A 22,919-nucleotide genomic window follows, 5' to 3' on the forward strand; every position below is an offset into this window, starting at 1 on the left:
AATTAGGATGGCGAGAACTACAATCTGGTCCTAGATTCACTTCAATCTGATGACTTTTATTTTTTAGTTTTATCAAGGCCACTTCTATTTCTGGAGCCACCTGGATCATTCCTCCCCACTGAGGAGTTCTTGGTCCTCCAAAATCATGAACACATCCTGCACACTTCCTATGTTATTTTCAAGCCACACTTTCAACATCTGCATTCCATACAAATCTATGGTATATTCTTTACATACAAGACAAAACATGACTCAAACAACCCATACTTGTCAAGAGTTTATAACACTACAACAAAACCAGCGATTAGCGTCCCTTTTTACTTCTTTTTTTGCATCTAGAGCCCATTTTTGGTGCTATTTGCATCCATTTATCAAATATGGTGCAAAACTTGACACAAAATTTGCATCAAGTTTTGCACCAAATCTTACACCAAGTTTAGCACCAGGTATTGCAATAGGTTTTGCACCACGTTTTGCACCAAATTTTATGCCAAGTTTTGTGTCATCCTTTACACCAGGTTTTGTTCCAGGTTTTGCATCAAGTTTGGCACCTAATTTTGTTTGACATACTTTTGCATCCTCATTTGCATCCACTTTTTGCACCTACACTTGCATCAACTTTTGCATCCTTTTTTAAATCATTTTTTGCATCCATTTGTGCATCCCTTTTGCGCCAAGTTTTACATCGAGTTTTGTGTCTAGTTTTGCATCAAATTTTGCATCTACTTTTGTTGCATCCACTTTTCCCTCTTGTTTGGCATCCATATTTACATCCTCTTTTGCATCTATTATTGTACCCACTATTGCATCTAATATTTTTGTGCCACAATTAGCGCCTAGTTTGGCACCTCCTTTTGCACCCACTTTTGATTATAATTTTGCATCCACGTTTGCATCCTCATTTGCGTCTAGGTTTTCATCAACTACTACATCTATTTTTGCATCCCTTTTTGTATCCAATTTTGGACCGGGATTTGCATCGGGTTTTGTGTCTCGTTTTGCATCTACTTTTGCATCGACTTCTATTGCATCCACTTTTGCACACAATTTTGCATCCACTGTTGCACCCATTTTAAATTTCACTTTTTGCATCCCTTTTTACATCTTCATTTGCATCATACTTTGATTCTTTTTTTGCATCTATCATTACATCCACTTTTTTTATGCCACAATTTGCACCATGTTTTGCACTCACTGTTGTATCCACGTTTGCTTCCAATTTTGCATCCATGTTCACATCCTCTTTTGCATCAAATATTGCATCTATTTTTGCATCCACTTTTATGTCAGGTTTATGCATTGGGTTTTGCATCTCGTTTTGTATCTACTTTTGCATCTACTTACATTATATCCATTTTTTGCATCCAATTTTGTTTTGCCTGTTGCATCAATGTTTGCTTCCACTTTTACATCCATTTTTGCATCTTATTTTGCATATTTTTTGTCTATTGTTACATCCACTTTTGTTGCACCATATCTTACGCCTACCATTGCAACCACATTTGCTTCCACGTTTGCATCCCCTATTGCATCCACTTTTGTTTCATCCATTTTTGCATATACTTTTGTTTCCGTTGTTGCATCCACATTTGTTTCACCACAATTTGTGCCAAGTTTTACACCTACCATTGGACCCATGTTTGCTTCCACTTTTGCCTTCATGGTTGCATCCAAGTTTGCATTGACAATTGCATCTACTTTTGCATCCACTTTTGTGTCAGGTTTTTCATGTTGTTGTGCATCTACTTATGTTGTATCCACTTTTCATCCAATTTTACTTCTATTGTTGCCCCCATTTCTATGTTCGCTTTTGCATCCCTTTTCCAACACTCATCATATTTTCTGCATTGATGATATTCCTTATGGCATTGACAATTATGAACAATTGATGACAATGTCAATAATATTGACAATGATGAAAATGAAGATGATGGCGATGACATGAATTGTGATTATGATGATAAAGACGATAGTGGTTACAATGACAATGATGATGATGGCAATGATTATGATGATGACGATGCTAATGACGTTGGCGAATCTTCCCAATTTTAGATCTTGTCATTGTCATAATCATAAGCATTATCTTTGGTGTCATGATCATCATTTTCATCTAGGTCATCATCAAAAACAATAATGGCATGAATGATGATGATGCATGATTACAACAATGTCGATAGAAATTACATTAATGATGATGATGGGGATGATAAAAATGACAATGACGATGATAATGGTGGTGATGATGATCATCATTGATCATCTGTCAAAAATAGAGTTGTTATTTCTCTTACATATATCAATGTGTCCTAAACAACCCTTTTCTAGCACTGATCACATTTTTTGGGTTGATGATATTTCTTACAACATCTACAATTATGAACAATTGCAAACAATGTCCATAATGATGATGATGATGGCATGAATGGTGATTATGATGATAATGTAATGATGGCAATAACAATGACAAGGATGATGGTGATGATGATGACAATGATTATGATAATGAGAATGACCTTACAATCTTATGGATTCGTGAACAATTACTAGTTTCAATACCATCTTCTAGATACGTATTACTATCATTCTTCATGCATTACATTTCCATCGACATCTCTACTCTGAGTAGTGGATGGCATGTCATCAATGTATGCTAATTTCATCAATTCCTCAAATTTTTCACGTGGTAGTGCTCTCTTCAATGCTTCTCTTCTTCTCCTAGTATGGTTTAAAGGATGAATTGGATCATCTCGTTGAATTCTTAATGGTCTAGTTGGATCTTGATCATTAATAGGTGTATCATCAACATCGTTTACCTATAATTAAATGCAACCATTATTTAATGTTAGATAGCAATTACTGTATAGAACATGGATCCATTTCAAAGATATACGCAATAAATTATTCAACAAAACAACATTATACATGTATACAATAAATTAAAAATATTATTTTTGAACACATTATTTTAAAAACAAGCCACATTAATTTCATATTCTTAGATTTTCTACCTTAGGAACATCCAAAAACAACAATTGTCTCAAATTATTCATCTATGCATGTAGTATCATCATGACCAACCTCTTGTTCATTGTGTTGATTTTCTATTTCATTTACAAACTCCATTGTCATATCCTCTTCCACCCATTTCTTTTTGCGTGATTTAATTGTACGGCGTAGGCCACGTCCATATGCAGGTATTTTTATTGGTCTATCAAAATGATTAAACTCCTCATTTGTTCTGATTCCATTGCCAACCTAAAATAATTGATACATGCATTATTTTTTCCAAGGTTAGAGATTAGACTATATGATGTACTTATATCATCCATTAATTTATAACTGAACTTATTTATAACACCCACAAAGTATAACAATTGTATCAAAGTATTCATTCCACGTATTATCATCATGACTAACCTCTTGTTCATTCCCAACTTTGGTTGAAGATTAAGATGTCATCTAAATACACCACCACAAATGCATTGGTGAAGGGTCACAAGATGTCATCCATCAACTTCATGAAGGTTGCAGTAACATTCGTCAACTTGAAAGGCATGACCAACCATTCGAAAAGTCCCTCCTTGGATTTGAAGGCAGTCTTCCACACATAAGAATTAACCAAACTTCAAGTTAATATTGCTGGAATATTTGGCCCCCTTGAGCTAGTCCAGAAGGTCATCAATCCATGGGATTGGGTACCTATTATAGACAATGATTTTGTTTGGCACCCGATAGTCAATATAGAGTCTCTAGGTCCCATCCTTCTTATGTACCAATACAATCAGACTCCCATAGGGTGATGAGCTTTTCCTAATGTGCCCTTTCTGCAACAACTCCTGAATTTGCCTCTTGATCTCATTCTTCTCCAGAACACAACGTCGATATATTGATCCATTGGGAATGACGCGCTTGGGGTTAGATCGATGGAGTGCTTGACCTGACAATGGAGAGGTACCCCCGCAGGTGAGGTGAAAATGTCCTTGTACTCCTCCATGACCTTGTCCATCTGCTACTACTATGCGGAGGAGCCATGTTTGGAATTTGTGGCCACAATCTTCTTCTTGTCCTGAGGGTGAATCATAAGGAAAACAAATTTCTTAGTCTGTGAAATGATCTTACTACATTTCTTTGCAGAGATCAAATAGATGGTGGTAGGCGGGGCTACTCGAGCTAAAGGAGTTGGAGACTTTTGGCTACTCTAGAGAATATCACAAAACAACTCCTAAACTTCAATGCACCCGCTTTCCAACACATACTAAGAAAGGGCAACAAGTTGGTAAACATGCTTGCCAATGAAGGGCTCAACTTCACTTTAGAGGTCATGGAATCTCTATGGGAACAAATTTTTGTTGCTCAATGGAAGCATGAATGTCAGGACATTGTTGAACAAGACAAAGTTCCCTAAGGTGGGTGCACAACATTAATTTTCCTGATTGACCATGATCTGTAGTAATCATATGAGAGGGAGGCAAGATGCCCACACCTAGCGACCTGCATGGCATATCTGCCACCACCATCACAGTTCTCAGTAGAGGATGATATTTATGGTATTAGAGGCATTTGTACGAAAGGAGGTGGGCTACTATCATTTCGTAGATCTCACACTCTCCGAATCGAGCACACATTCATGGTTTTGTGTAGGTGAGTACACCACTGTCATTTAAAGAAGCAAAGCATATCATGTTGGATCATTAAGAGAAAAATACAGCCAATTCTCGAAGCCTTTAAAATAGGGCATATGGTCATGGGGTCCTGCAACACTCTATCAATGACTCTAGCTTGCAAGCGCCATGTAATCCCCGACGTTTGCACTTGCAATCAACCCCTTAGGATCTCCACTTTCGGTTATCATCCATGCCTCTCCTTTACAAGGATCTCTATCAATCAAGTTTGGTCTTCTCCTTTACTCCCTTTGCAACTCACTTCAGGATTGGTTCTTTTCCACAACCTCTCTTCTTGCTCCGTTTTGGAATTTCAGATCTTGTCTCTCTGTCCCCATGCTTGGCTTTATTTTTGTTGCAGGTTTCCTCACCTGAGCCTCCTCACAATTTTAACCCCCCCCCCACTTTCAGTTAGAAAGGTTAACCTCTATCTAGTTTATTTTTACCCACCATCGACTTGTTCCTCCTTTCAATCGACTTTCTACCGCCCCTACCTCTCACTCAGTCATGGTTCGATGTTGCACCACCATCTCCACAGAGGCAGAACATGGGGGCAGATCGAGTCAACCCCCCTCTCCTACTCCTCCCTCCCTGCATGCCTCCCATACTCAGGATTCCACCGGAGCCATCGTGGACCATTATCAACGTCTCGTTCTTGAGGTCATGTAGTGAGCTATCGCTTACATCAAAGGGCAAGTTCGCTAGGCTAGAAGATACGTGCCAAATCATCACGTGGAGCGAGAAACACAAGATTATATTCATGATAACAGAAACTCCACCAGGGCGAGGGCCTCTGCTTAAGAATATTAACCTGTAATGGCATACTGAGACACTCATGGGCCGGGTACTTACTGACAGGGTTGAAACCTAACAAGAGCTCCTTATTTGATGTTAGAACTCCTAAACAGAATGAACAACATGGAGAACATGCTGAATGACATGGATGACAACCTCAACCAAATTCTATCTACTACCCAGCCTCCATCAACCACAGGAGATGACTCTCACCCTCGAGCTCATACTTAACACCCTGTAGAATGACAACTCAAGTGCAACTCTAGGAAAAATGATAACTCTCTCTATACCGTCTCTATTCTTCTACTTGTTTCAGAATGTATTTTGGTCTCTTAGTTTATGTAATTTTGTCTATGTATATCCTTGTTTTTGGTTTAAATTCCCAGACTCTCAGGTCAGAAAGAATGCGAGCAATATGAAAATTTTGTTTATGTGCTATTGCTTTGACCTCCCTAACGATAGAACAAACCAATCCATCTATGTTATAATCACGTTTTTTCTCGCAGTAATATAATCTAAATCCTCTAATCTTACAAAAATATGTCATTATTAGCTCAAGGCTGAACTCTTATGGGATTAATACCCTTACTTACCGGATTTTATTTTAAAATACTCGTTTATCTAACTTACTTGCTACATTAACCCAACTACCTTGTTATTTACTGCGCTAAGCGCATGAAATAACTCCATTCTTTCAAACAATTCTATCTCTTTATTTATCCTGTAAACTATTTATAACAACATTCTTTAACCCTACCTTATACCTTTATAAAAAGATTTAATTATCATTATAAATCTCCATCAACAATTATATTTTTATAATATCTTTCCTCAATGATCTTATTACCTTGAAATAAAAATTAAAAACTATCCTAATCCCTAAATATAAACCTTTCCCTTTCCCTAGAATGGAAAATGGTCCTTCACACTCTTATAACCCCTAAAAACATATTCTTTTAAAATATATAGCTATCTCAATTATCACTCCCTTTTAAAAACACCCTAACATCATATTCACCACTTTTAAAGATTCTCTGCAAAGATTCACCACTTTCGAGGATTCCTTGGGATTGGACTATTCGACATACATAACAAACAACTAAAATGGTCCAATATCAATCAAAATATCCACAATATGACATATTCCATAAATAACTAACACCCTTGGAAAAAAAAAGCACTTTCCTTTTAAACACACCGAGATTTGCAATGTTTAAATACATTGTAAACTAGTCTGACCCCTAACCAGAGTTGGATAAAAATCTCCTAATATTATTAAATTTATTTAAAAAAATAAAATAAAAAATATCTCTATTTTATAATAACTTAATTAACATTTGACCAACTGAAAATTTCGATCACATGATGTTCCATTCCCAAACCTCGTCCCCCCAAAAGAAGGATTTCTATCATGAGCTGTCTGATTGTCAATAACTAAGAATTTCGCAATAAAATAGATTAAACCAAAGCCCTGCATAATACCGTGAGGCTTTAAAATCCCTTTTAACAAAGTCTTATCCACACATCTCCATTGATTCGGCCTTTAAGCTCTGGAATCTCCCCCTTCTTCTTCATCTACCTTCAGCTTGCATTCTTTCAGTGTTACCAGCGGCAAAAATGAGTTCTGCAATGCGACGATTGGTGGGATCTGCACTGAAGAATGCATCATCTTCTTCTTTCAAAACTAATGTTATGCCGAGAAGGTTTTATTCGAGTGGTGGAAGTCCGCCACGCAAGGTTGTTGTGTTGGGAGCTGCTGGGGGTATCGGGCAGCCATTGGCTCTTCTGATGAAACTCAATCCTCTGGTGTCAAAGTTGGCGCTCTATGATATCGCTGGCACTCCAGGTGTGGCTGCAGATGTCGGCCACATCAACAGCCGTGCTGAGGTGGGTTCCTCTTTTCCTACCGCGTTTTTTTCGTTCTCTGTATGCTGGATCTGTTCTCTCTGCGAACGATAGAGATGTTTTGATTTTAGTTTCAAGGGATCTCCATTGGGATCGATCGTACGACGACCCACTTGGTAGGATCTACTTTTCGTTAGTGTTTTACCTGTTATTAGTTCTTTGATTTTACGTTTCTGATATTGTCCATGGTCAGATAATTTATTTATTTTGGTAAGCGCCTATTTTTTTAAAGGAACCAGGCCTTATACCAGGCTTAGACTCCACTGCTATAACCTGTCAAGGTCTCTGGGATTCTTCGAATGTGGAATTTATTCTTTTGGCCACATTTTTGCAGGAAATATGCCTTCCGAGGCTTTTGAACGTGGGTTTGAGCCCTGAAAGCGCAATGATTTAATTTCTTAAACACAACCCAATTCACGTTAATGGTCAACTCAATTCACTTTCATGGTCAGTTTGTAAATGTGTTTGTGCATATTTTGATTGATGAAAAAAAGCACCTAGATATCTATTTCGTGGAAATCCATGGCTGCATCATGTGCACCTACTCGATTAGGGTTTTTAATTTTATGGATCTAGGTGACATTTGGCCCAACAATCCATTGAAGCAACGCCCATCGCATTGTCATTCTAAAACGATTGTATTGTACACCGTGAATATTGGATTTGACTATACCTGATCTTCTTTGGGCCATTTCAAAAGAGGCAGATATTGAGGGCTACATTATTATTATTTTTTATTGTTTTCTTGTTGGCAAATGTCTTTCTGTTAACATAGTGGGTTTTGCCCTCATTGTAGATGCTACAAACATAGAATCTCTATTCCACCAATTTCATGCAGGATTTGCACCTGATCTTGTCTGTTGAATCTCAATATGGTAGTTAACTCCGATGGTGAGATAATGCCGCAACATACTTCTAAGAGGGCACTGAAAGTGCTATGATTTAACTACTTGACTACAATCTGCCTGACATTTATGGCTAGATTGAAATTTGGGCTGTGCTTATTATTATTATTAGCAGTAGTAGTATTTGCTATTGATAGGAGAAGGTTGAAATTGAGGTTGGGCTCACTATTATTGTTTTTGTTTGGTCAAGGCCTTTTGACTGGCGTGGGTGAAACACCTTAATTGCATCTATTCATCAAAGTCACGCATGACTTGCAGATGGGCTCATCTGTGCAAACCTCAATAGCACAGGGGTCATCATTAACAGCACCTCTGCATTATCATTGAACTGGTGTTTATCACGTTAACCCGACTTCATATTTTGGAATGACATGGGCAGCCGCATTATCATGGGAATATGCCTCCTGGGTTTTGAACCTGGGTCATCCTCATGACAAGCACCCTACAACTTGCCACTAAACCACAGCCCAATGGACGAGGTAGTTCATATTTTTTTGATGAAAAGTGCATCTATATTTTAAGCAGAATCCACGGCTGGATCATATGCCTCTGCTTAATAGGACTTTTTGATCTGATGGATCTAAGTCATACTTGGCCTAATGACTACTTAGAAGTTAGAATAGTCTCATTACATTGTCAATTTGTTATTTTGTGAGGATTGAATTAATGACCCTCTGCATATTGGATTTGCCTCTATATCCAACCTTTTTGGGGTCGTTTAGATTTGCCTCTTTATCCATGAGTAGATTAAATCAAAATAGTCTTCGCAGCGTAAATTAAACTAAGGTTGAATAAACTCCCTAAAGTGGCTTGTGAGATGCTAATTATTTATCACAGCATCACTTTTATACCTGGATTGGATAAGACTATACCCTGATTGAAATGTCGTATACCTGGATTGGACAAGATTATACCTTGATTGAAACGTGGGTTGGTATAGGTCTTCAATCTCCTACGAGCATAATCATTGCTTTTGGTGCTCTATCTCCTCGGTAAAAGCCAAAAGGTGGATTTTACTATAGAATACAAATAATCCTATTCTTGTTCACTATGAGGAGGACATACCATTGCTTGGGTCATGGAACAAGGATAACAAGTTTTACTTCTTTTGGAACTTTGCGATAATAATTTCTTTTCTTATTTTTTGGTCTACATATTTATCATTTAATTTGGTACTGCCATATTGATTTTATCATGCTTGTGTCACAACCTTGTCAGTGATTCACAGCAGTGCGACCTGGGTGCAGGTTGCAGGATATATGGGAGAGGAACAACTTGGCACGGCATTGGAGAATGCAAATGTTGTGATCATTCCTGCTGGTGTGCCTCGAAAACCTGGCATGACCCGTGATGATCTCTTCAACATCAATGCAGGGATTGTTAAATCTCTTTGGTCTGCAATTGCAAAATACTGCCCAGAGGTAAGTTGTCATGATTTATGATCTTCTTTGAAGTTTTTGTTTTCATGCGATTTTCTTATTGACTATTTCATAGGAATAAGCATGACGTTCATTGTAAGTTGCTTTGTCGAAGGCTTTGTATGTTTGAGATCTATAGAGATGGCAATATATACAAATACATATTTGCAAGAATCTTTAAGCAAGTTGTTGATCTAGATTTACATATTGTTCTTGTATATAATCAATTCTACTGGAGAGGTTAACGAAGCTTGAAGACTTCTTTGAGTCAAACGAATAGGTGATTGACTCATTATTGACTCTTTATTTAGACAAATTGCAGCTAACTTTTGCCCATAAGAAGGAAATACTAATTGAAATGAACTTAAGAGTAATTAGTTGTGTAGTCCAATGCAAGTTTGCAGCCACTGTTAAAGCCCTGTTATTCTTGTTTCTCCTCTTGTAGTTAGTAACTTAGCTTTTGGACTTTTGAGAAAATTGGCATATGAATATCAATATAAAAAATATCCTTGGTCTTCTATTTAACTGTGCACAAATCCACTTGATCATGAGGTATCCTCTATAACATTATATATTACATACAATCAGTATGTACTACCATTAGTGTGGCAAGTTAATAGATAAAGAAGTATGTTTCACAATTATTTGTTTTGTTCATGTACTGGTGTGTGTGTACAGTATGTATAGTATATTGTTACATATTATATAGATAGAGATATGGAGAGGGGGGAGAGTGTACTGGATAATGTTTTCCTTCTATCAGGAATGGTATATTTGGATTCAAGAAATCATCTAGAATTGGTTTTTATGGCATTGCTGAGGACTTGATATCCATGGAAGGCAATTGTAAATATCATCAGCAATCCTGTAAATTCTACTGTACCAATAGCTGCTGAGGTTTTTAAGAAGGCAGGGACCTATAATGAAAAGAAACTCTTTGGTGTTAACTCTTGATGTTGTCCGCGCAAAGACGTTCTATGCTTCAAAAGCAGGAGTTCCTGTTGAAGGTATTTAAAATTCTGGCTTGTTATGCTTAGCTACTCTCAAATATTTAGTATTCTGTAAAATATTTTTATTTTTTATAATTTAATCATGAAATATGCATCCTGGGCAAACATGCCAGGCACTTCTCCTCATTTCAAGGATGGTATCATAGGGCTCAAGGCCATCAGAAATATATTCAGCTCAAGATGTCACTTGAGGGAATTGAACCCGGGTGGGAAGGATAACAATCTTTGCACACAACCATCTGGGCTAGACCCAATACATGATATGCTGCAGGATCTTACCAACATCATGCTTTTTTTAACATTAGATACAATTCTCAGTTTTATGTTTGTTGTTGATGTCATCCTATGCTGTCTGCAGAAGTTGATGTTCCTGTTGTAGGTGGACATGCGGGTGTTACAATTCTTCCACTTTTTTCACATGTATATGACTTTGTTGGATCCTCATCTTGAGTTTGTTCTTTACTCTTGGATATTAGAAGATTAATTTATCAAAGATAAAATGAGATCATAATTACCTACCCTTCAATACAGTTAAAAAGGGAACTAACACTTTTTTGTTTTGATAATTTTTTTTAGGCAACACCAAAGCCAAACTCTGTATTGTCTGAGGAGGACATTAAAGCCTTGACAAAGCGCACACAGGATGGAGGAACTGAAGTTGTTGAAGCAAAAGCAGGGAAAGGTTCAGCCACACTGTCTATGGCGTAAGTTTATGTTTTGGTCCTCTATAGTGGCTAATATGCATTCATATCTTTTGAATGTTTTTTTATTCTTATGTGACTGTCTAGAGTGCTGAATTTTTCATCTTGATGCAGTAGTTGGAGTCAGATAATCTTATCATGGTGTGTGCTTCATGATTTCATGCTTGGCATGCAACATGATTTCATGCTTGATAAGTACCTAATCTGAGATTCACTGTCAGTGAGAATATGGCATGAAGGAGCTTCTTTCTCTTTATCTGAATCTTGTACTTCATACATTTGCATGTCTCAAATCTTTTGCCTTAAGCTTAGGTACTTATCCTACATGAAATCATGTAGCATGCATGTCTCAAATCTTTTCCCTTAGGCTTTCTCATTTGTGTGAAACTCAGCGGGTGCTTTTAACCTTTGAGGTTCGACCGATGGATTGTTGCCTTTTTACCTTAGTTTGATTGAAATGTTCAGAGTTAATCTAGATTCTGCATGCAAAGATCCTTCCCTAAGAAAAGCCATGAGTCTCTTCAAGGATGTTATTCCTTCTTAAACATAAGATATGTCAAATGGATCCCGCAAAAGTTGTGTGCTTGATGATGGGTAAATCTGGGTATGAGATTTACAAATTTGCACTTACATGTATGCCTGTGGTTGCAATTCACAGATAGGCGCATAGCATCCATTCATTACCTCATCTTGAGCATTTGAGCATGGTTCATGCAAAAAACATTGTTGTTCAGTTAAATCCATTAGTTAAAACTTGGAAGTGAAGAGTAGTGTTGTAGTCTTCTCTATGTTGATGAATGCTTTTTGAGACTTCAAAATGTTTAGACATGCAATTCCTTTTTCATCTTGCTCCTGTGTTCTCAATTTTTTTTTTCTATTGTTTTTTAAGGCCAAATATAAACCATGGGATATATATTTTTCCTACTGCGTTTTTTTCGTTCTCTGTATGTTGGATCTGTTCTCTCTGCGAACGATAGAGATGTTTTGATTTTAGTTTCAAGGGATCTCCATTGGGATCGATCGTACGACGACCCACTTGGTAGGATCTACTTTTCGTTAGTGTTTTACCTGTTATTAGTTCTTTGATTTTACGTTTCTGATATTGTCCATGGTCAGATAATTTATTTATTTTGGTAAGCGCATATTTTTTTAAAGGAACCAGGCCTTATACCAGGCTTAGACTCCACTGCTATAACCTGTCAAGGTCTCTGGGATTCTTCGAATGTGGAATTTATTCTTTTGGCCACATTTTTGCAGGAAATATGCCTTCCGGGGCTTTTGAACGTGGGTTTGAGCCCTGAAAACGCAATGATTTAATTTCTTAAACACAACCCAATTCACGTTAATGGTCAACTCAATTCACTTTCATGGTCAGTTTGTAAATGTGTTTGTGCATATTTTGATTGATGAAAAAAAGCACCTAGATATTTATTTCGTGGAAATCCATGGCTGCATCATGTGCACCTATTCGATTAGGGTTTTTAATTTTATGGATCTAGGTGACATTTGGCCCAACAATCCATTGAAGCAACGCCCATCGCATTGTCATTCTAAAATGATTGTATTGTACACCGTGAATATTGGATTTGACTATACCTGACATTCTTTGGGCCATTTCAAAAGAGGCAGATATTGAGGGCTACATTATTGTTATTTTTTATTGTTTTCTTGTTGGCAAATGTCTTTTTGTTAACATAGTGGGTTTTGCCCTCATTGTAGATGCTACAAACATAGAATCTCTATTCCACCAATTTCATGCAGGATTTGCACCTGATCTTGTCTGTTGAATCTCAATATGGTAGTTAACTCCGATGGTGAGATAATGCCGCAACATACTTCTAAGAGGGCACTGAAAGTGCTATGATTTAACTACTTGACTACAATCTGCCTGACATTTATGGCTAGATTGAAATTTGGGCTGTGCTTATTATTATTATTAGCAGTAGTAGTATTTGCTATTGATAGGAGAAGGTTGAAATTGAGGTTGGGATCACTATTATTGTTTTTGTTTGGTCAAGGCCTTTTGACTGGCGTGGGTGAAACACCTTAATTGCATCTATTCATCAAAGTCACGCATGACTTGCAGCTGGGCTCATCTGTGCAAACCTCAATAGCACAGGGGTCATCATTAACAACACCTCTGCATTATCATTGAACTGGTGTTTATCACGTTAACCCGACTTCATATTTTGGAATGACATGGGCAGCCGCATTATCATGGGAATATGCCTCCTGGGTTTTGAACCTGGGTCATCCTCATGACAAGCACCCTACAACTTGCCACTAAACCACAACCCAATGGACGAGGTAGTTCATATTTTTTTGATGAAAAGTGCATCTATATTTTTAGCAAAATCCACGGCTAGATCATATGCCTCTGCTTAATAGGACTTTTTGATCTGATGGATCTAAGTCATACTTGGCCTAATGACTACTTAGAAGTTAGAATAGTATCATTGCATTGTCAATTTGTTATTTTGTGAGGATTGAATTGATGACCCTCTGCATATTGGATTTGCCTCTATATCCAACCTTTTTGGGGTCGTTTAGATTTGCCTCTTTATCCATGAGTAGATTAAATCAAAATAGTCTTCGCAGCGTAAATTAAACTAAGGTTGAATAAACTCCCTAAAGTGGCTTGTGAGATGCTAATTATTTATCACAGCATCACTTTTATACCTGGATTGGATAAGACTATACCCTGATTGAAATGTCGTATACCTGGATTGGACAAGATTATACCCTGATTGAAACATGGGTTGGTATAGGTCTTCAATCTCCTACGAGCATAATCATTGCTTTTGGTGCTCTATCTCCTCGGTAAAAGCCAAAAGGTGGATTTTACTATAGAATACAAATAATCCTATTCTTGTTCACTATGAGGAGGACATACCATTTCTTGGGTCATGGAACAAGGATAACAAGTTTTACTTCTTTTGGAACTTTGCGATAATAATTTCTTTTCTTATTTTTTGGTCTACATATTTATCATTTAATTTGGTACTGCCATATTGATTTTATCATGCTTGTGTCACGACCTTGTCAGTAATTCACAGCAGTGTGACCTGGGTGCAGGTTGCAGGATATATGGGAGAGGAACAACTTGGCACGGCATTGGAGAATGCAGATGTTGTGATCATTCCTGCTGGTGTGCCTCGAAAACCTGGCATGACCCGTGATGATCTCTTCAACATCAATGCAGGGTTTGTTAAATCTCTTTGCTCTGCAATTGCAAAATACTGCCCAGAGGTAAGTTGTCATGATTTATGATCTTCTTTGAAGTTTTTGTTTTCATGCGATTTTCTTATTGACTATTTCATAGGAATAAGAATGACGTTCATTGTAAGTTGCTTTGTCGAAGGCTTTGTATGTTTGAGATCTATAGAGATGGCAATATATACAAATACATATTTGCAAGAATCTTTAAGCAAGTTGTTGATCTAGATTTACATATTGTTCTTGTATATAATCAATTCTACTGGAGAGGTTAACGAAGCTTGAAGACTTCTTTGAGTCAAACGAATAGGTGATTGACTCATTATTGACTCTTTATTTAAACAAATTGCAGCTAACTTTTGCCCATAAGAAGGAAATACTAATTGAAATGAACTTAAGAGTAATTAGCTGTGTAGTCCAATGCAAGTTTGCAGCCACTGTTAAAGCCCTGTTATTCTTGTTTCTCCTCTTGTAGTTAGTAACTTAGCTTTTGGACTTTTGAGAAAATTGGCATATGAATATCAATATAAAAAATATCCTTGGTCTTCTATTTAACTGTGCACAAATCCACTTGATCACGCGGTATCCTCTATAACATTATATATTACATACAATCAGTATGTACTACCATTAGTGTGGCAAGTTAATAGATAAAGAAGTATGTTTCACAATTATTTGTTTTGTTCATGTACTGGTGTGTGTGTGTACAGTATGTATAGTATATTGTTACATATTATATAGATAGAGATATGGAGAGGGGGGAGAGTGTACTGGATAATGTTTTCCTTCTATCAGGAATGGTATATTTGGATTCAAGAAATCATCAAGAATTGGTTTTTATGGCATTGCTGAGGACTTGATATCCATGGCAGGCAATAGTAAATATCATCAGAAATCCTGTAAATTCTACTGTACCAATAGCTGCTGAGGTTTTTAAGAAGGCAGAGACCTATAATGAAAAGAAACTCTTTGGTGTTACTACTCTTGATGTTGTCCACGCAAAGACGTTCTATGCTTCAAAAGAAGGAGTTCCTGTTGAAGGTATTTAAAATTCTGGCTTGTTATGCTTAGCTACTCTCAAATATTTAGTATTCTGTAAAATATTTTTATTTTTTATAATTTAATCATGAAATATGCATCCTGGGCAAACATGCCAGGCACTTCTCCTCATTTCAAGGATGGTATCATAGGGCTCAAGGCCATCAGAAATATAGTCAGCTCAAGATATCACTTGAGGGAATTGAACCCGGGTGGGAAGGATAACAGTCTTTGCACACAACCATCTGGGCTAGACCCAATACATGATATGTTGCAGGATCTTACCAACATCATGCTTTTTTTAACATTAGATACGATTCTCAGTTTTATGTTTGTTGTTGATGTCATCCTATGCTGTCTGCAGAAGTTGATGTTCCTGTTGTAGGTGGACATGCGGGTGTTACAATTCTTCCACTTTTTTCACATGTATATGACTTTGTTGGATCCTCATCTTGAGTTTTTTCTTTACTCTTGGATATTAGAAAATTTATTTATCAAAGATAAAATGAGATCATAATTACCTACCCTTCAATATAGTTAAAAAGGGAACATACACTTTTTTGTTTTGATAATTTTTTTTAGGCAACACCAAAGCCAAACTCTGTATTGTCTGAGGAGGACATTAAGCCTTGACAAAGCACACACAGGATGGAGGAACTGAAGTTGTTGAAGCAAAAGCAGGGAAAGGTTCAGCCACACTGTCTATGGCGTAAGTTTATGTTTTGGTCCTCTATAGTGGCTAATATGCATTCATATCTTTTGAATGTTTTTTTATTCTTATGTGACTGTCTAGAGTGCTGAATTTTTCATCTTGATGCAGTAGTTGGAGTCAGATAATCTTATCATGGTGTGTGCTTCATGATTTCATGCTTGATAAGTACCTAATCTGAGATTCACTGTCAGTGAGAATATGGCATGAAGGAGCTTCTTTCTCTTTATCTGAATCTTGTACTTCATACATTTGCATGTCTCAAATCTTTTGCCTTAAGCTTAGGTACTTATCCTACATGAAATCATGTAGCATGCATGTCTCAAATCTTTTCCCTTAGGCTTTCTCATTTGTGTGAAACTCAGCGGGTGCTTTTAACCTGTGAGGTTTGACCGATGGATTGTTGCCTTTCATTTACCTTAGTTTGATTGAAATGTTTAGAGTTAATCTAGATTCTGCATGCAAAGATCCTTCCCTAAGAAAAGCCATGAGTCTCTTCAAGGATGTTATTCCTTCTTAAACATAAGATATGTCAAATGGATCCCGCAAAAGTTGTGTGCTTGATGATGGGTAAATCTGGGTATGAGATTTACAAATTTGCACTTACATGTATGCCTGTGGTTGCAATTCACAGATAGGCGCATAACATCCATTCGTTACCTCATCTTGAGCATTTGAGCATGGTTCATGCAAAAAACATTGTTGATCAGTTAAATCCATTAGTTGAAAACTTGGAAGTGAAGAGTAGTGTTGTAGTCTTCTCTATGTTGATGAATGCTTTTTGAGACTTCAAAATGTTTAGACATGCAATTCCTTTTTCATCTTGCTCCTGTGTTCTCAATTTTTTTTTTCTACTGTTTTTTAAGGCCAAATATAAACCATGGGATATATATTTTTACCCTGAAGACCTCCAAATCATTTGGAAAACGAGGTGCTGCAGCAAAAGAGATGGGTTGAATTTGTTGTTTGGATGGACTCTATGGTATGTAATCTTAGTTGGAATAACAAAAACATGCGTTGTGTTATGTAATTAATACTAACATGTAATATTGATTTTTTTTTTCAGAATGCTATAGGTAATGATTGCCAAGACGATGATCCAAATTATGTTCAACATATATCAGGAGATGATGAGGATGAGGATGAGGATGATGGTGGTGAAGGAGGAGATGATGATGATAGTTGCGGTGTTGGTGATGATGTGGATCAGAGTAATGAGGATGGTCAAGATGATTATGAGGATGATCTTGGTGGTGGTAGCTAGGCATGCACATGCATTGTTTTTTATGAAGAAATTATTGTGTAGAATGACATTGTTATGTTTAGATGGGTGTTGTGAATTTACCCTATATCAATGAGACATTTTGATTTTGTAATCATACGATGAGTTTGATTTATGTATGTTGTTAATTTATCGTAGAATAACGATATTCATGAAATATTTTGATTTGTTAATCATATTTGAATTTTAGTTGTTTTGATTAAAAATAATACTGATTTTATTAGTATTATGTTGCTATTTTATACATGTTTTGAAAATTGTTAATGACACATTGTTATTTTTTTGGATGGATGTTGTCAATTTCTCTTAAATTTCTTTACAAATGATTTTGAATTGTGATATCTGCTTTAATGATATTTAGAAACTATCATATATTTCACTATGAATCTATAAAGGGGGTCATATATGTAAAGAAAAATATACTCTATATAAGAAGTCAAATGCGGATGTAACCATGGATGCAAAATTGAAAGTAAAATTGGATGTTAAACTAGGAATTAATACAAAATGCAAACAATTGACATACAAAGTGTTTTAAATTAGAAGTGAAAAATTGTGCAATAGTTGACACAAAGAAGGGAACAAAACATGGCATACAAAAGGATATCAAATTGGGCAAAAACAAGGACACATAAATGGGCACCAAATTAGATGCAAAAAAAGACAACAACTAGATGTAAAATAAGATGCAAAGTTGAGCGTTAAAAAGAAACAAAAAACGTTACAAATTAATATGCCAAATGATGATGCAAATAATGGTGTAAATTTGGGATGCAAACTTGGGTGCAAAAAAGGAAAAAAAAAAGATGTAAGAAAAGACATAAAACAAGATGCAAAATGGGGCTGAAAAAAGGTGAAACCAAGGATGCCATATTGGATGTAAAAAATGATTCCTAATCACATGCAAATTTAGGCTCGAACTCAGACACAAAATTATATGCAAATGTGGACACAAAATGAGGCAAAAAAAGTTGCAAATTTGGATGGTGAAAACGATGTAAAACTAGACACCAAAAAAATGCAAAATTGGATGAAAAAGTCGGTGTAAATAATGGTGCAACATTGGACACAAGTAGACACAAAAAAATGGTGCAAAAAGGGGCATAAAATAACTTAAAATTGGATGCAAAACTTGGTGCAAAAACAAATACAAAAGTAGACGTAAAAAATGGCTCTAAATTGAATGTACCATTAGACACAAAATAAGATGCAAAGGTGGACACAACACATGACTCAACATAAGATGCAAATATAAATGCAAATTTCGATGCTCAAAATGATGTAACATTAGATGCAAGAGATGGTGTTAAAAATGATGCAAAATTGGATGAAACAAATGACGCAAAATATGGTGCAAAATGAGATGGGAAAAATGGAGACAAATCAAACGTAAATGTGGATGTAAAAAATGGTCCAAAAAAAGATGCAAAAATGGGCACAAAAATGGATGCAAAATTTGGTGCTAAATCAAATTCAACACATGGTGCAAAGATAGGCACCAAAGCTGGTGCAAAAATAGAAGCAAAAACTAGTGTAAGACTAGATACAAAACCTGGCGTAAGACTAGATGCAAAAACTGACACAAAATGGATGCATAAAAAGACGTTAAATTGGATTCAAAATACAGTGTAAACTTGATGCAAATGATGGTGCAAAAATGGAAGCAAAGAATGACAAAAAATAGGAAGCAAAAGAGAATGAAAAATAGATGCAAAAAATGACACAAAACTAGAAGCAAAACCTGTCATAAAATAAGATGCAAATCTTGGTTCAAAATTTGACACAAAAAATGATGCATAGTTTGGTGTAAAAAATGATGCAAAATCTAGCGTGAAAAAGGATGCAAAATCAGGTGCAAAAAAGGACGCTTTAAAAATTGTACAATAGAGCCAGATTTAGCGCCAGGTTGCTCATCACAATTACAAAAAAAATGCACTAAAATCTGGCGCTAAATCTGCGCAAATCGTTGGTTTTGTTGTAGTGTAACACATACTCTGTGGTCAAGTTTACATCATAATAGAAACCAATACCCCAACTATCAATAAAAGGCCAAAACCTCACCATTTCTTTAATGAGCGATGGAAAACACATCATCACTTTTACAATTATATTGCAACACATGATTTATAAAATGTGGCCATGACAAGCTACTATATTTAGTAAAACCATTTCTTACTCAACAAAGTGAATGGGTTATCTCTTTGTGGCAGATTCGCTCGTTGAACATCTTCACCAACTAGTTTCTTCATAGGTGCTTTCTGCGCATGGAGCATATGACACAGATCTCCGGTGTCCAACCTCGTTGCAATGACTACAATGATTCTTTCTCCTCTAAACTTTCCGAATAGTCTTGGAATGCTTATTCCCGATGCACCTTTGATAAATGCCTGTGGAATCCTCAATATCACTGGAATGTGATGAAGTTCTCTCATCATCTATCGTTGGTTGGTCACTAGCTATCTTGGAGCATTCCCCAACCTCTTTTCTAACATATCCAAGTCCTGCATAACGAGGCAATTCCTCCACTTTGATGGGATTCACAATGCCTTGGCCATTAATGTTGAGGCCCTTTCCTTGATACCCCATTTTCTTCAACAATTTTGATCCAATTCCTATAGTATGTTTCTCAAAAGCAGCGAAATCATCATCATAAAAAGTACATGAAATTGAAGAATCACTTTTTACCTCAGGCTTGTTATGCTGCAACTTTTCCAAGGCCTCCTCCTTGGCTTGTAACTAATGTTGCAACCTTTATTTCTCCTTCTCTGCTTCTTGTAGGAGTCTCCTTAGTTCAGTATTCTCCGCCTGAATTCTTTGGTTGATTTCTTCGAGTTCTTGGAGCCATGCAGCATTTGGTGTCCTTTTCATTTTTGGCACAAAAATTGCTGAAATATTTTTCTCATCACCCAATAAAAACCTAAGTCAATGGGTCAATCTTCTACAATCCCAAGAGTGGAAATCTTCATTTCATCACCCAATTCAAATCCTAGGTCAATTGGTCCAACAACTTCAAATCCTATAGTTGTGATCTTCTGGTATCATCCTCTGATTCATATTATTGGTCTTGTTGCAAAGTTGCAAATGTCTTATTCTTTCCTTTTCTGTCATTCTGTTTTGGCCTCAATTCTAGATATAATTTCCATCAATGCTCCTCATCATGAACCTATTTTCACAATGAGTACAAGAGGGATTTTGTTCGTTTCTATGAGTTGTTATTCTCTTTGGGTTGTCTTCTTGCTCATGCTTCCCCCTGCTTTCAAGATGTACAACCTTCACACTAGCTTCATTAAGAGTTTTAGGTTCAAATAATAACAATGAATGACACAAATAACTATTCAAAGAGCCAATATATTTAATCAACGTCTTAGAACTTTCTAATGGAACATTAAATGCTAATGCTTGTTTTCTAAAATCCTTTGTAAAATTCTGAACAATTTAACCTTTACTTTGTTTCAAATGTTCCATTCCATCATGGATTTTTGTTTATAGCCCAATGGGTAAAACTATCCTCTTATAGTAGAGACAAACTTAGACCAAGATGAAATAATTTTACGACTATTCTTACCACCTTTCTGTAGTTTTCCTTCCCACCATATGAGAGCACTGCCACTTAATCGAAGGGATGCTAGCTGGATCTTAGCTTCATCCTCTTTGATTTTTTGTATGCGGAAATATAATTCAACTTGTCTTATCCAGTTATCTAGCTTTTCTGCATTAGATTCTCCACTAAATAAAATTAAATCAAAATTGACATCCAACTTGAAAAAGAGATTTTTAGATTCATTCCTATGATGTCTGTTAGAATGACAGGAAGAGGAAGAAGAAGAACTTTCACTAGAGCACAGAGAGGGAGGATTCTCTTCACCTTCACCTTCATGATTTATTGAGGCATGATCATCTGGTTCTTTCTTCTTAGGCTTGATTGTCTTCTCATATTCTACAAACAACTTATTAACTTTCTATACCATGGTGAGTAAGATCTAGCAATAATTTCCCTCTTCCTCCATTTGAGCTTCCTCATCTGCCATGTTTTGTCTTCGTGTTGCATGCCCCACTTTAGTATCAAAGATTTTGAGTTTTACTTCTCCTCTTTGGAGCTTGTTCCTGGTTAGCATTCACTCATGTAACTCACATCAAGAAGAACTGATCTGATACCAAACTTGATCTAAATCTTTTACTTCATGGATGCATACAGAATTGAATTTAAAAGAGCATGTAACCAAGTAACATAAACACATGAAAAGAAGTGGAAATCAAAGCAACATGAGATCGAAGGCACAAGACGGTTTGATTATAGAGTTCACCTAGTGTGGGATACGTCTCCGGGCCCTTCTCAATGTGGGGAGGCCTTTTTCATTAAATGGCAGCAGAAATCAAATTATAATCAAATTACATAAATGACCATTATACCTCCATTTTCCAACATGGACTGAAAATGTAAAGCTCAGCTACAGAAACGGGCATCATTGTTGAATTTGTGGCACTAAATCGTGTCAAAGGACTATAAACTTGAACCCTTTTTGACACCGTTGAAATCAGGGCCCTTGGGAATCTTGAAGATTCCCTCAAAGATTCCTTCTTGGAGATGGGAGAAAAATCCACTGCTTGGATGAAACTTTTGAGCACACCACCACACTCCCTGCGAAATTCTGAGAAAAATAACTATAAAGTCCGCATCATTCCACCTCTGTAAAAAGTTAGCCTCAAAGGGAATCTTTTAGATTCCTTAAGATGTTGTAAATATTCCCCATTGCTAACTTCCTGTAACTATGCTGCTCAGATGAGGAAACATACCACACCATCACATTCGCTGCGAAATTCTTGTTCGTTTGAGTATAAAGTTGACATGATTATGTCACTGTGAAAAATCGCCCTCCAAGGGAATCTTTTAGATTTCTCAAGCATCAAATAATATTCCTGCAAAGAGTCCTTGAGAATCTATCTCAAAATTTGTGCCAGGCATGGTTCTGCCTTGACCACTATGTCAAGGTTCTGCTACTCATACTCAACTTCTGATCCGATCTCCTCATCGTTGTGAAAATAAGCATGATTTAAATAATGTTTTTACGAGCAGATATAACGACAAGCGGCCCCATTGGGCGATTCTTAAATGTGTTTAAATTTGGTGGGGGAGGTCGGCGGTTCCAACCCCCACCCGACCATATAACAAAAAAAATTATTTGTTTTCTATGTTTGATTAAAATGATGTGTTGTAATTAAATTTGGTAGCTGTCCATTTTAACTTGGGCGCATTTTTATTAAAAATGTGTGGTAGT

The 22,919-nt window shown here is 36.5% G+C and overlaps 1 pseudogene across 1 annotated transcript; it reads left to right on the top strand.

The window, feature by feature from the left end:
* The first annotated feature begins 7,000 nt into the window (after nucleotides 1-7,000).
* On the top strand, nucleotides 7,001-17,563 carry LOC149142881 (malate dehydrogenase, mitochondrial-like; annotated as a pseudogene). The gene is made up of 7 exons (XR_016264874.1): nucleotides 7,001-7,346; nucleotides 9,517-9,690; nucleotides 10,528-10,694; nucleotides 11,056-11,117; nucleotides 11,274-11,401; nucleotides 14,474-14,647; nucleotides 17,428-17,563. The product of XR_016264874.1 is annotated as a malate dehydrogenase, mitochondrial-like (transcript).
* Nucleotides 17,564-22,919: the final 5,356 nt, after the last annotated feature.

The sequence above is a fragment of the Pinus tabuliformis genome, chromosome X, assembly GCF_031772625.1.
Source record: "Pinus tabuliformis cultivar Carrire ecotype Pingquan chromosome X, CPIR1, whole genome shotgun sequence".
NCBI lineage: Eukaryota > Viridiplantae > Streptophyta > Pinopsida > Pinales > Pinaceae > Pinus > Pinus tabuliformis.